The sequence below is a fragment of the Stenella coeruleoalba genome (assembly GCF_951394435.1).
Source record: "Stenella coeruleoalba genome assembly, chromosome: 2".
Taxonomy (NCBI): Eukaryota; Metazoa; Chordata; class Mammalia; order Artiodactyla; family Delphinidae; genus Stenella; species Stenella coeruleoalba.
The window spans coordinates 144293334-144307436 of record NC_137147.1 but is presented as its reverse complement, the minus strand read 5'-3'; the positions used below and the strand labels follow the sequence as shown (position 1 = coordinate 144307436).

The 14103-nt window shown below is 46.2% G+C and overlaps 1 long non-coding RNA gene across 1 annotated transcript in view; it reads left to right on the top strand.

Moving 5' to 3' along the window:
- The window catches only part of LOC307181990, a 112782-nt gene that overhangs the window by 57731 nt on the left and 40948 nt on the right, over positions 1-14103 (top strand). The window contains exon 4 of the long non-coding RNA XR_013827092.1: positions 1381-1455. This is a non-coding gene — a long non-coding RNA (uncharacterized lncRNA). The remainder of the gene's footprint in view (positions 1-1380; positions 1456-14103) is intronic.

Below are 14103 nucleotides of genomic sequence, written 5' to 3'. Positions count from 1 at the left end.
ACTCATATTAAAGCAAAATCAGAACAAGAAACTTGAGAGCAAGTGTCATTGAATACAATTAGTTTGAATAATCTATATTTAAGGGTCCCATGAGGCATCCATCAAGAGGGAAAAGTAATTGTGCTTTCAGATACCATCTGCCGTTCTCTGAACATTTTGGCTCTGAGAATCTCTGTACCCCTCCCCTCCTTGCCCCCTGACCCCCTCATCAGCTGAGTTGCCTACCTTCCACCAGTATGCTGAATGAAATGCCCAGCATGGCCTCACAATTGCTTTCAGAGCAGCTGTATGGCTGTCTTAGTCTGCTTGGGCTGCTGTCACAAAGCATCACAGATGGGGTAGCTTATGAACAACGGAAGTTTATTTCTCACAGTTCTGGAGGCTGGAGCATAAGATCAGAGTACAAGCATGGTTGGATTCTGGCGAGGACCCTCTTCTCATTGTATCCTCATATGGCAGAAAGAGGGCGAGAGAACTCTCTGGGATCTCTTTTATAAGGGCACTAATCCTATTCATGAGGGCTCCACCCTCATCACCTAATCACCTCCTGAAGGCCCCACCTCCTAATTACACTGAGGGTTAGGATTTCAACACAGAAATTTTGGGGGGACACAAGCATTCAGTCCATTGTAATGGTCATTGCTAATCTTAACCATAATAGTTGTAATTTTTCAAAACAGTGGAATTGAAAGTAAGGGTTTAAAACAGCTCTGGGCACAAGGTCCCCCAAACCATTTCCTGCTCACCCTTCCTACGTCCAAATTTTTGTAAGGAGGCCTGGGGATCTTAAAGTTGAGTGCTAAGGTCATGAGGCAAGGGGCCAGCGGCACTGTCTGGTAGAACTTGATGTGACACTGGAAATGTCCTTTATCTGTGCTGTCCAATATGGTGGCCACTAGCCACACATGGCTATTGAGTGCTGGAAATGTGGCTAGTGTGACTGAGGAAATGTACTTTCATTTAATTTTAATGAATTGAAATTTGAAACTTAAATAGCCACATGTGACTAGTGGCTCCCAGATTGGATGGTACAAGAGAGGAAACTAACCTAAAAGTTGGGAAAATTCTAGAACATAGGCCTTGTCTGTAGGGGGCCAGCCTTGATCAGGTACCACTTTGGGAGGTTGCTAAGCAGCTCTGAGCATCTGAGGCACAGAAGGATAATTCTAAAGGAAGGAGGATGGCTGAGGAGGGTATGAAGACAGCCTTGCCAGTTCAAGTTTGTCCAGAAACAGCCCTGTTCATTCACCATTTGGAATTTGACCAGGTAGATGTGGCTCCAGGGTGTGCAACTGAGCTCCAAGCTTTACACAAGCTCTGGGAGGCACACTGCTGTGCAGGAGGCCATGTGACTTGACACTGACTCTTCTTTGATTTCAGGCCCATTCTGTCCATGCCATTTGATTCCACAAGCTGGAAGAATTGCTGCTCTCTCCATTGTTTCCCTAGATCCCTGTAAGTACCTCCTGGAGAGTACCCACTCTGATTTCAGCCTTCTTTCTTTTCTCCTTCCTCCCTCCCTCCATCCCTTCCTTCCTTCCTTCCTTCCCTTCTTCGGTAAAAAAAATTTTTGATACAGTGAAACAGAACTGATTGACAGGTCCTAAATTTTGCCCTGGGGGTCCCCTTATCCTAGCAACTGCCTCTCTCAATTAATGTGTCTGTCAGCTTTGCCTGAGGCTTGTGATTGCAATTCTAGAGGCCACTTTTTGTGTTTTTCTTAGACCCATATAGGTTGTGATCGGCAGAGCATCTCAGACATCACGTGTCCAGATCCCTTGTTATATATGAAAGGACAGATGCTCAGAGAGCGGGGGGACTCACCCCAGGCCTTTCCATGAACTTTTTGGTGGAAGAGGAGGGATTAGAAACTGTGCATGACATGCCGCGGCCTCCTTATCCAGGAACCGCTCATCCTCCCTGCCTAGGATAAATCTTCGGTTTTGCCAGCTCCTTGTGTGCTTCCACTGTCTCTAGTTTCCTCCAAAAGGTATTCCTCTCCCTGTCTGCAGGGATGCAGCTCAAATCCTTAGAACTTCTAACACAGTATTCTCCCTTTATCCAACCTCCCAGGCTCCAGTGGAAGTTAGGCCACAGAAGAATCACTTTCCTCCACTGGGCTCTATTCAGAGCTTTCTTTCTCTCCAACACTGATAATCTAGGATAATCTGGGACAGCCTTCTCAAACTGTAATGTGCATACAAATCCCCCTGGGGTCTGGTTCAATTGCAAATGTAGACTTAGTAGGTCTGGCATGAGGCTTGAGACTCTGCATTCCTAACAAGATCCCAGGTGATGCTGAAGCTGCCGGTCCATGGACCGCACTTTGAGTAGCGAGGCCCTAGACTCATGTTTTGGTCCTGGAGGGCTAGAGCTGAAAGAGACTTCTTGTAGAAGTGCTCTCCAGAGAAACTTGTAAGATGGTGTAGGATGAGGCAGGGGAAGAAGCTAAGCACAGAGGTCGAACCCTAACCTCAGCCTGATCCCAAGGGCAGCTCTGGAACATAAGTGACCCCACAAAGTTTTTCTGCCCTGAGGCAAGGGAGCCAGGTTTTTACACGGAGTATCAGTCAGTCATTGACTGTGGGCTGCCCTTGGGAGAAGGACATAACCTCCCTGGATAACCTCCCAGGCGTTTTCAGGGTTGGCAGCTCCCATCTGGTCAAGGGCAAGTCTCCACAGAAGTACACAGCTGTGAGCCATCAGTATCAGACTCACAGCAGTGGGAGGTTGGGTCCTCCCACAGTATGGGGGAGCTGGGCTAACAGTCTACCACAGAGGCCTAAAGCTCTTCCAAGCCAAAGGCGCATCCCACTTACTTTCATATTAGAGATTTTATCTTTGAAAACTGTGTATATGTACATAGAAAAAGAGAACTAGAAATATATACACAAGCTGTTCAGAAGAGTGATCTCAAGTCAACTTCCTTGTCTTTTTCTGCATCTTTCAAACTTGCTACAGTGAACATGCACTAATATAAAGCAGCAAAGTAAACCACTGATACCCCAGCTCAGGATTTTAGAAAACATTTTTATTTAATAACTATTTATTGAGTGCCGATTATTCCCATTTACACTGCTGTGATCCTGATCAATGTTTATAATGGGATAGTAATGACAGGGCACAAGTCTGAAATGCAGTTTGTGGCAAAGAGAAATTATAGACTATTCAGTACAGTTTTAAGTTTGAAATTATTTTTCCAATCCTCTGAAATTTGCTCATCTGCATAGCAAATGCCCTGTAACTGCAACAGCCTGTCCATGAGGTTTAGCATTGCAAACTCTTGCTCCCCTCAGGTCTTGGCCAAAGGGCAAACAGAACTCGGACCTCCCGACTCCTGCTGGTTCTCAAAGACCACACAGCCTGTCTGTGTGCCATGAGCTATTTTCATTTCGACAGTCTTCCTCCTTTTTTTTGCGCTGCCTAATTAAGCAATCAAGTTAATTGAGATTAATGGCTGGCTATTTAATAGGGATTAATAACTTGCAAAAACTCCCTTGGGTTTGGAACCCAGCTCAGAGCAGCAGAAATGCTCCTTGGGAAAGCTGGAGACGCAGCCCTCGGGCCTCTCTTCTCACTTCTCCCTGCTCAGGCCTTCTGGAGGCAGCGGGATGCTGAGGGCAAGGAGGTGGGGAAGGAAAAGCTGCCATATTAGCCTGGACTTCAGTGCTGCTCTCTGAGCTGCAAGACCCTACAGCTCCTGCCCACACCACAGCCAGCACCCTCTGCTGAGCAAGATGCAATCCCCCCATGTCCAGGGGCTGGGTCCCCAGCTTGTGAGTGTGCCCCAGTGGCCTGGGCTCCTGATGAGTGCTAAGGAACCTCCAAGTCCTGACTGCTTCTGGGTCTCATGGTCTCAACCCTGGTTCATTTGTTTGCTTGTTTGTTTTTATTGCAGTATAGCTGATATACAATTTTGTGTTAGTTTCTGGTGTAGAGCAAAGTGATTCAGTTTATATATATATATATATATATATATATATATATATATATATATATATATATATATTCTTTTTCAGATTCTTTTCCATTATAGTTTATTACAAGATATTGAATATAGTTCCTTGTACTATACAGTAGGACCTTGTTGTTTATCTATTTTATCGATATATACAGTAGTATATATCTGCTAGTCCCAAACTCCCAATTTATCCCTCCCCTGTCCTTCTCCCCTTTGGTAGCCATAAGTTTGTTTTCTATGTCTGTAAGTCTATTTCTGTTTTGTAAATGAGTTCATTTGGTATCATGAAGTTCGTTTGGTATCATGAGTTTGTTGGTATCATTTTTTTAGATTCCACATATAAGTGATATCATATGACATTTGTCTTTCTCTGTCCGACTTACTTCACTTAGCATGATAATCTCTAGGTCTGTCCATATTGCTGCAAATGGCATTATTTCATTCTTTTTTATGGCTGAGTAGTATTCCATTGTATATATGTACCACATCTTCTTTATCCATTCATCTGTGGATGGACACTTAGGTGCTTCCATATCTTGGCTATTGTAAATAGTGCTGCTATAAACATTGGGGTACATATATCTTTTTGAATTATAGTTTTCTCCAGATATATGCCCAGGAGTGGGATTGCTAGATCATATGGCAACTCTAATTTTAGTCTTTTAAGAAACCTCCGTACTGTTTTCCATAGTGGCTGCACCAATTTACATTCCCACCAACAGTGTAGGAGGGTTCCGTTTTCTCCACACCCTCTCCAGCATTTGTTATTTGTAGACTTGTTGATGATGGCCATTCTGACTGGTGTGAGGTGATACCTCACTATAGTTTTGATTTGCATTTCTCTCATAATTAGCAATGTTGAGCATCTTTTTGTGTGCCTGTTGGGCAATCTGTGTGTCTTCTTTGGAGAAATGTCTATTGAGGTCTTCTGCCCATTTTTGGATTGGTTTGTTTGGTTTTTTTGTTATTGAGTTGTATGAGCTATTTGTATATTTTGGAAATTAAGCCCTTGTCGGCCACATTGTTTGCAAATATTTTCTCCCATTCCATAGTTAGTCTTTTCGTTTTATTTATGGTTTCCTTTGCTGTGAAAAAGCTTATAAGTTTGATTAGGTCCCATTTGTTTATTTTTGCTTTTATTTCTACTTGTGCCTTGGGAGATAAACCTAAGAAAACATTGCTACAATTTATGTCAGAGAATGTTTTGCCTATGTTTTCTTTTAGAAGTTTCATGGTGTCATGTCTTATATTTAAGTCTTTAAGTCATTTTGAGTTTATTTTTGTGAATGGTGTGAGTGTTCTAACTTCACTGATTTACATGCGGCTGACCAGCTTTGGGGGGAGCTTTTTAAAAGTGCTGATGCTCTAGTCATACCCTAGGCATTTGGATTTAATTGGTCTTGCAACTGGGGGGCCATTTCGGTAAAAGTTTCTCGGGTGAGTCTAATGTGCAGACATTGATAGTGAGATCAAGGAGTGTTTGTAAGCAGGTTGGCGTGGAAGAAAGAAAGAAATTGAACCACAGCCAGGGATAAACCACGGACACCAGGGCGTCATCATATTGAGGGGAAACACGGCAATCAGAGCAGGACGGGAGACACACCAAAGGCAGCTGCCCCTCTCTCTCATCTGGCAGCTGTGGAAGGATTCTGGTTGTTTCTTCTTATCCTCAGTGGAAAAAGAATCAGTGACATGGATTTTTCTGTCCTGTTTTATCTGGACTGATCCCCTTGGCTCACTCAGCAGAGGCCTCAGAGAGGTGGGACCTCTTATCTCCCATAAACTGCAGCCAGCCGGCATGCTTTGACTGTAGGGAAGGCTGCTCCAGCTGCCACCTGCCGCCCCTCCCCAGATGGACAGACTCTGTCCCCTCCCGTCCCACAGTCACTTAGCCTGCAGGTCTGACATGGCCATAGGAGCCAGACTCCAGGGGGTACACAGGCCTGCCGGCCAGATGATGATTCCAGTGTTACAAGACCCCCTTCTCCCTCCTTCTAAACATCAAAGGCTTCACAAAACATAATTGTGTGGCTCTGGGGCGGAGACCTTTGGAAAGAGGTAGGAGGCTGTGCCTATCGAATTAAGTGGACCTTGAGTGGACTGAGAATGCTAAATTGATTGTTGGTGGGAGAAGCCAAGAACCATCCACCTTGAGGGGTAAAGGGGAGTAGATAGAGAGACGCTCCCTGAGAGCCTGGGGGTGTTTTGAGATGGGACAATGAGAGACCTTGGAGCATCCACTCTACTCTCACAAGGTGGGTGGGAGCAGATGTGTGCGAGCCCAGGATTCTAAACGTTTGGTTATGCTTCTTGGATATATTGATACAATCCCCTTAGATGTTTTTCAAGAGAAAACAGAAACAACTTAAATTGCTTTTCATTTATATTTGGATGTAGGGCCATTGTTATTTCTGAATGCAACACCTCATGAATGAAAGCTAAAGCTTAAACTGAGAGTCCCGAGTTTATTCTGGGACACAAATATCTGCCAGGTGCAGGTGAGGATTGAATTGACGACACAGCAAACGCCCAGCAGCACAGTGCCTGGCACAAAACGGACAGGTCCCTGCTAAGTGCTGGATCCCACTACACCCTCCCACATCCATCCTTCCCTAAGCTGATCCCAGAGAACCGTGTGTTAGCCTAACTGCATGACACAGGCTGTGTCTCTCTAAGGGGTGACCAGAGGTTTTGTGGGCTCCTAGGAAATGGCTTAAGGACAGTCGTGACCCGGTGGCAGGGGTATACTCACACACAGGCAACACTGCAGGGTGAGGCTTATGGACAGTTTACTCTGGGTACCAATATTCCCTGGCAAGGTGAGACCCCGGATGGCTTCCTCTGAGATGTGGTCACCCAGGTGACCTCTGTAGCCGCCATCCGTCTGCCCACACCCTGTCCCTGTCCCTGGCTCGCTCTGGCTCCCCTTTCAGGCCGGGCTCTGGCTGAGCCTGCAGAGGCTGTGGTGGAAGCGGCGAGTTGCCGTTGGACATTCCAAGATCAGTGTCTGTAATTTGGCCTGGAGAGAGTGGCCACCCAGATGCAGGCAGTTTTGACTTTGATGAGAGCAGAATTATAAAGAATCATACAGAGAGCCTATGATTTGGGCTGAAACCCTGCAAAGGCAGTCGGGTCCCAGCCCTGGGTCTTTCTGAAAAGAAATACTTGAGAAGTAAAAATCCTTAACCCCAGCTGGCAGCAGCCTGTGGGACTGAGCCCTGCTGAGCATCCCAGCCCCACCCCCACCCATGCCCCGGTACCCATGTTAGCCTTCCTCAGCTCCTCATACCGGCAGCACTCCTCCCCCTCGCAGCCCTTGCTGCACGGCGCCCATTCTGCCTGGAAGTCACCCCTCCCGGCAGTCACCATGCACCTGGCCTGGCACTGCTCCAGGGAAGGCCCCCTGACCTCCACCCTCCAGAAGAGTTTGGGAGCCCCACTGCCCTTGCTCACAGCACCCCACACCCCTTCACTGCACTCACCACCTGATCAGTGACATCACCACGGGTGATTACTAACCCTCTTCTCCGCTGTCAGACTGAATGGTCCATGAAGACAGCGACCACAGCTGTCATGCTCAGCCCTGTGTCCAAGAGCTGGTCCAGGGCACCTTTGCTAAGTAGACGAATGAATAACAATGAGCTGGCTTGTCAATGGGACATTTTATGTTACATGAAGAGTGCATCACACAGTCCAAAGACAGGGATCGAGGTGGAAAACCTCCTTCTACCAGAGGAGAATCCAGATTTTGTGAATCCTGAAACTTATATAATTTGGGAGCCCCTCTGAAGAAAGATAAAGTTGACAAAAACACGATGTGGGAGTGTGAGTGGGGACCACGCCCAGGACTTGTCAGCGAGGAACTCTACAGCCTCACTAGCTTCCTAGTAAATCCACCCGCTCTGGCTCTAAGTGAGGATGGCCAGTGTGAGTTCCAGAATACCTGTGCTGATGCACAGCTTTGGGGTGTAAGGTGCAGGCCTCCCTCCTCAATGAACCCTCTGCTCTCGCCCCTCCCTTTCCTGAGCCTCAGTCCTGTTGGTTAATTTGGGTGCTGAGAGGTTAGAGGTGCTGGGGCGAAGAACAAAAACACGTAAAGAGTCATTTCAGGGCGCTCTCCGTGCCCCTCGCAACCTCATCTACATAAAGTCACTGCTGCCTTGAATCCTTTTAGCAGGAGCAGAGGTCCTCTGCCCAGCCCTTCAGGGCCATCTCAGTGCTTACCAGAGACTCAAGAACAACCCTCCACAGCGCTCTCTCCTCTCCTGTGCTCTGTGCTCCACATCCTAGCCACCTGGGCCCCTCTGAGTCTGCAGCTTTGTTTTCTCAATTCGGGGAGACTGCTGCTCTGTGCATGCTCTCGCCGCTCCGTGGCCTGGAAGCTCTCCAGACAGTGAGCTGGGACTCCCTTCTCTCAGGGATCACTGTCCCGAGCTGTTGTTACCAAACCAAACTGGGGTCCGCTTGCCCACGTGCAGTAAAGCCAGTCTGCTGACACCGGGTTGTGGCGAAGGACAGTGCAGCGTTTATTGCACGTGCCAAGCAAGGAGTCCCGGGCAGCTAGTGCTTAAAAGTCCTGAACTCCCTGAAGGCTTTCAGAGAAAGGTTTATAAGGACAGGGTGAAGGAAGGGGGTTGTGGGGTTTGTGATCAGCTCGTGGACCTTCTTCTGATTGGTTAGTGGTGAGGTAATTGGGAGTCAGCATCACCAACCTTCTGGTTCCAACAGGTCTGGGGTCTACGTGCTTTTGGACAGCAGACAGTTAACTTCTTGGCAAAACAGCTCAAAGGATGTGGCTCAGGATATTATCTACAGTCCTTGAGGAGGAACTAAAGGTCCTTGACTTTGTTTAATGGCTAAAGTATTATTATTTTGGCTTGCTTGACTGTTTTCCTTTCTTTCCACATTTTCTCAATTCTCTGATTAAATTTATTCTTTGGCTAAAGTTTTTCTACAGACAAGAGGCAGGTGAAGGACATGGGGGGGGGGTCTATTCTGGGAAGGCCTCATAGGGTCCTGCTTGGTTACACTGTCTGTTGTCCAGTATCTGAAGACCATTATTTCCCATATTTTGTCTGGCTTTTTTTTTTTTAAGTTGTTTAAAGTGAGAGAATAAATTCAGTTCCTGTTGCTCTAGTTTGGCCAATAGTGAAAATCCACTTCAGCCAGCTTCAGGAATCTGTGTTCCAGATACAAGTGTAAAGAACTGGAGTTTGTACATCAGTCATTCTGAGCAGGGTCCCACAAAAAAGTGGCTAGTTCAGCTTGCAACTCAAAAAGCGGCACAAATGTTTGTCCTGTAGATGTTCACTTGGGTACACAGCAGTGTACATCCCATTTCATCACCCAGAATATTAAAAAGACACCTCCTCAAGGGCTGAGATTTAATATAATTAATAGTTGGACTGCTTCATCAAGGACATGTCTAACTGTAACTGGCATTTTCTTTCTTTTTATCTTTGTGTTAATCCCAAATTCCTAATTTAGCCCTCCACCCCCATTTCCCCTTTGGTAACCTTAAGATTGTTTTCTACATCTGTATGGCATTTTCTTTCTTTTTTTCCTTTTCTTTCTGATGAAGATGATGACTGGTTCACGCCCAGGTGCCCACCTTCACACCCGCCTCTGCTTTTGCACCAGCAGTGCAAGTGTTGTGCAGCCGTGGTATCACCATGAAAACTGTCTGGGCCTCTCAGACCCCCTGAAAGAGTCTCAGGGATCCCTGAGGGTCTGCAGGACATTCTGTGAGAACTGCTGAGTTGGGGGACCCCAAGTAACCCCAAACCATGGGCTTGTTGGGCCTCGGACTCCCCAGAGAAGCAGCCTTACCGTGGATGCATTACAGCTTTCCTAGTCTGTTTCTCATTTTCAAAAATGAGTTTCCCCCCAGTGTGAGCTTGGTGGTGTTTCTGTCCTCCCTGCTCTCTTTTCTGCCTCTGGAGCCAGGACTCTGGAGTCAGCTGCGGTCACCCTCCCAGAGCAGGAAGATTCCAGCAACTGTTCACGAATTCAGCTCATGCCGACTGAGTGGGCTAATGGAGATACTAATGACAGCCGACACTTCTTGATTCCTTATTCTATGCTGAGAAGTTGCAAACATTACATCACACGCTCTGGAGTTTTCTTGACATGCTGCAGTCTGAGCCCATCAAGTCCCTACTGAGGCAGGTCCTGTCCCTGGGAAAACAGTCCAGAAATCACCCCTTTCTTTCATGCTGTGCCTGACAGTTGTGTGGGCGTGTGTTTATCTTTGTTACATTTTTTTAAAATTACAAAGTAAATCTTTCTAGAAGGTAACAAATGAATTTATTTTCTTCTCCGCATTTTAATTTCCTCTCTGAATTTATTCAATGGCAAGGAAAATGATAAAAATTTTATCAAGTGTGTTCTCAGAGCTGGTAGCTATTTGCCCCACTCTTATTTTTTTTTTAAACATCTTTATTGGGGTATAATTGCTTTACAATGGTGTGTTAGTTTCTGCTTTATAACAAAGTGAATCAGTTATACATATACATATGTTCCCATATCTCTTCCCTCTTGCGTCTCCCTCCCTCCCACCCTCCCTATCCCACCCCTTCAGGCGGTCACAAAGCACGGAGCTGATCTCCCTGTGCTATGCGGCTGCTTCCCACTAGCTATCTACCTTACGTTTGGTAGTGTATATATGTCCATGCCTCTCTCTCGCTTTGTCACAGCTCACCCTTCCCCGTCCCCATATCCTCAAGTCCGTTCTCCAGTAGGTCTGTGTCTTTATTCCTGTCTTATCCCCAGGTTCTTCACGACATTTTTTTTTCTTAAATTCCACATATATGTGTTAGCATACGGTATTTGTCTTTCTCTTTCTGACTTACTTCACTCTGTATGACAGACTCTAGGTCTATCCACCTCATTACAAATAGCTCAATTTTGTTTCTTTTTATGGCCGAGTAATATTCCATTGTATATATGTGCCACATCTTCTTTATCCATTCATCCGATGATGGGCACTTAGGTTGTCTCCATCTCCGGGCTATTTTAAATAGAGCTGCAATGAACATTTTGGTACATGACTCTTTTTGAATTATGGTTTTCTTAGGGTATATGCCCAGTAGTGGGATTGCTGGGTCATATGGTAGTTCTATTTTTAGTTTTTTAAGGAACCTCCATACTGTTCTCCATAGTGGCTGTACCAATTCACACTCCCACCTGCAGTGCAAGAGGGTTCCCTTTTCTCCACACCCAGTCCAGCATTTATTGTTTCTAGATTTTTTGATGATGGCCATTCTGACTGGTGTGAGATGATATCTCATTGTAGTTTTGATTTGCATTTCTCTAATGATTAATGATGTTGAGCAATCTTTCATGTGTTTGTTGGCAGTCTGTATATCTTCTTTGGAGAAATGTCTATTTAGTTTTTCTGCCCATTTTTGGATTGGGTTGTTTGTTTTTTTGTTATTGAGCTGCTTGTAAATTTTTGCCCCACTCTTTTTGAGGAAAGAATGATCATATGTGACCTTTTACATGCATCAGATCTTCGTTGGAGTGGAGCCATGTGTATAATGAATGAATGAATCCAGACTCTCGTTTAATTAGTGCCCCAGACGCTAATAAAAGTGCCTGAAAAGAGCCCTTTTCAAAGCTGAGGGGAGAGGGCAGTGGGGGGCAGGAAAAGACTGTTTTCAGATGTGAAAGGACCTGGGAGTACAGGAACAACATTGGAAAGCCAGATTGGGTTCCTTATCAACCTTTTCTTCTCCTCAATTCTGGACTACTTTTCCTGTGCTTTTTCATTCCTTAGTCACATGGATATTCCCGGGAGCCATGGGAAGGAAAAGCACTACCCCAGCCTCTGTGCTGAAGCTTGTGTGACACCACGGCTAAGAGAGTGGGTGCTTGAGTCAAGGAGACCTAGATTCAAATCCAGCGTCTGCCCCTCTTCACTGAGTGCCCTTGAGGAAGTTATTTAATCTCTCTGAGCCTCAATTCCTCACCTATAAAAGGCAAAATAATAATAGTACCTAGCTCACTGGGTTGTTGTGAGAGTTACATATAATTTAGGGAAAGTGCAGACCGTAGTGCCTACACACTAAACCAGGGACCAAGGTATTACTCTTGTTGCTCATAACGATATCAAGCTCCTGGTAATTCTCCAGAACAGTGGTTGGCAAATTACTGCTGCAAGCCAAATCTGGCCTTTGGCCTGTTTTTGTATGGCCTATGAGCTAAGAATGGTTTTTACATGTTAAAAGCGTTATTATAAAAGGAAGGAGGGGGCTTCCCTGGTGGCACAGTGGTTGAGAGTCTGCCTGCCGATACAGGGGACACGGGTTCGTGCCCCGGTCCGGGAAGATCCCACGTGCCGTGGAGCGGCTGGGCCCGTGAGCCATGGCCGCTGAGCCTGTGCGTCCAGAGCCTGTGCTCCGCAGCGGGAGAGGCCACAACAGTGAGAGGCCCGCGTACCGCAATTAAAAAAAAAAAAAAAGCAGGAGGAAGAGGAGAAGGAAAGACGGTACTGAACATCTAGCCCATTATGGAGGAAATTTGCCACCCCCTGCTCTAGAAGCCCAAAGGAGGAGCTCATTTTCAGATTAGTGACAGCCCCGCCACCAGTATCCTCTCAAATGATCCCAAATGTAATGTTTCCATCTAAGAATGGAGAATTAAGCTAGACCTGGGCACCTGCCCTGGGGAGCTCTCCCCAGATTCCTCAGGTCTGGGTTGTCTTTTCCTTCTTCGAACTTCACCTTGTGCTATTCTGGGCACCTTCTCCTGTCACCCCAAACAGGCATTCAGCTCCCTGAGGCCAGGGACCATCTCTTAGACCTCTGTGTCCATGCAACCCCTTGTAGCATATTATCCTGGTTATAGTAAGTGCTCAATAAATATTTATAGGATGGTTGGATTGGTGCTGCCCAATAGGCTGCCCACTTTCCTGATTCTCCTAAACAGGAGAACCTCTCTGTGTGGCAAGCAAGCAGACAGCAATTAGGTACAAATGCTGATTCCTGTGGTCCCAAGGCAGCATGTCAAGTTACAGGTGTTTCATTGGCCTCTAATGAGTGCTGTGTCCAATCCCTACAAGACAGCCGATTCCCTGAACTGGCTTTTCCCTGGGGCAGGTCCATAGCCTGCCTCTGGCACTCTCCTCAGTCACCAAAAGCCAGATCTGGGGGGGGGGCAGCCCTTGCTAGAAGTGGGGTGCAGGCTGAGGTGGCCTTGAGGAGAAACAACCAAGGGAAATCTGGGCTCCAGGTAGCAAGCATTGGGGCACCCACCTGCTTACCACTGTGAGTGGACAACCACGGATGGAGGGCTTTCAGCATCTGAAAATGTGGGCAAAAACATGATAAATGAGTGAAGTAAGTCAGAAAGAGAAAAACAAAAGCATATGCTAACACATATATATGGAATCTAAAAAAAAAAATGGTTCTGAAGAACTTTGGGGCAGGACAGGAATAAAGACATGGACGTAGAGAATGGACTTGAGGACACGGGGAAGAGGAAGGGTAAGATGGGATGAAGTGAGAGAGTGGCATGGACTTATATACACTACCAAACGTAAATAGATAGCTAGTGGGAAGCAGCCACATAGCACAGGGAGATCAGCTCGGTGGTTTGTGACCACCTAGAGGGGTGGGATAGGGAGGGTGGGAGGGAGACGCAAGAGGGAGGGGATATGGGGATATATGTATATGTAGAGCTGATTCAGTTTGTTATAAAGCAGAAACTAACACACCACTGTAAAGCAATTATACTCCATTAATTATACTCCAATAAATATGTTAAAAAAACATGATAAATGATTTATTAATACTGTATTACCATACATGACAAACTAATAGAACCTGTTTGAGATGTGGTGGCCAGCCTGTACATGTCTGGCACTGAGCTAGAAGCACTTCACAGGTGTTATTTAATTTAATCCTCACACTGTCCTAAAAAATATTTACCACCAGTTTACAGATAAGGAAACTGAGGCTAACAGAATGCCTCTGGCCCATGTCACACAGCTGATTAGAGGCCGAGGCCGGATTTGCACCCAAGTCTATCTGACCTCAAAGCTGGTTCCCTAAGGACCCCCCTGTGTAGGAGACAACTTGCCAAATGCTGTGGAGACCAGGAAAGGGATGGATGTCAGGCCCTGCCCAGAAACAGCTCACCCT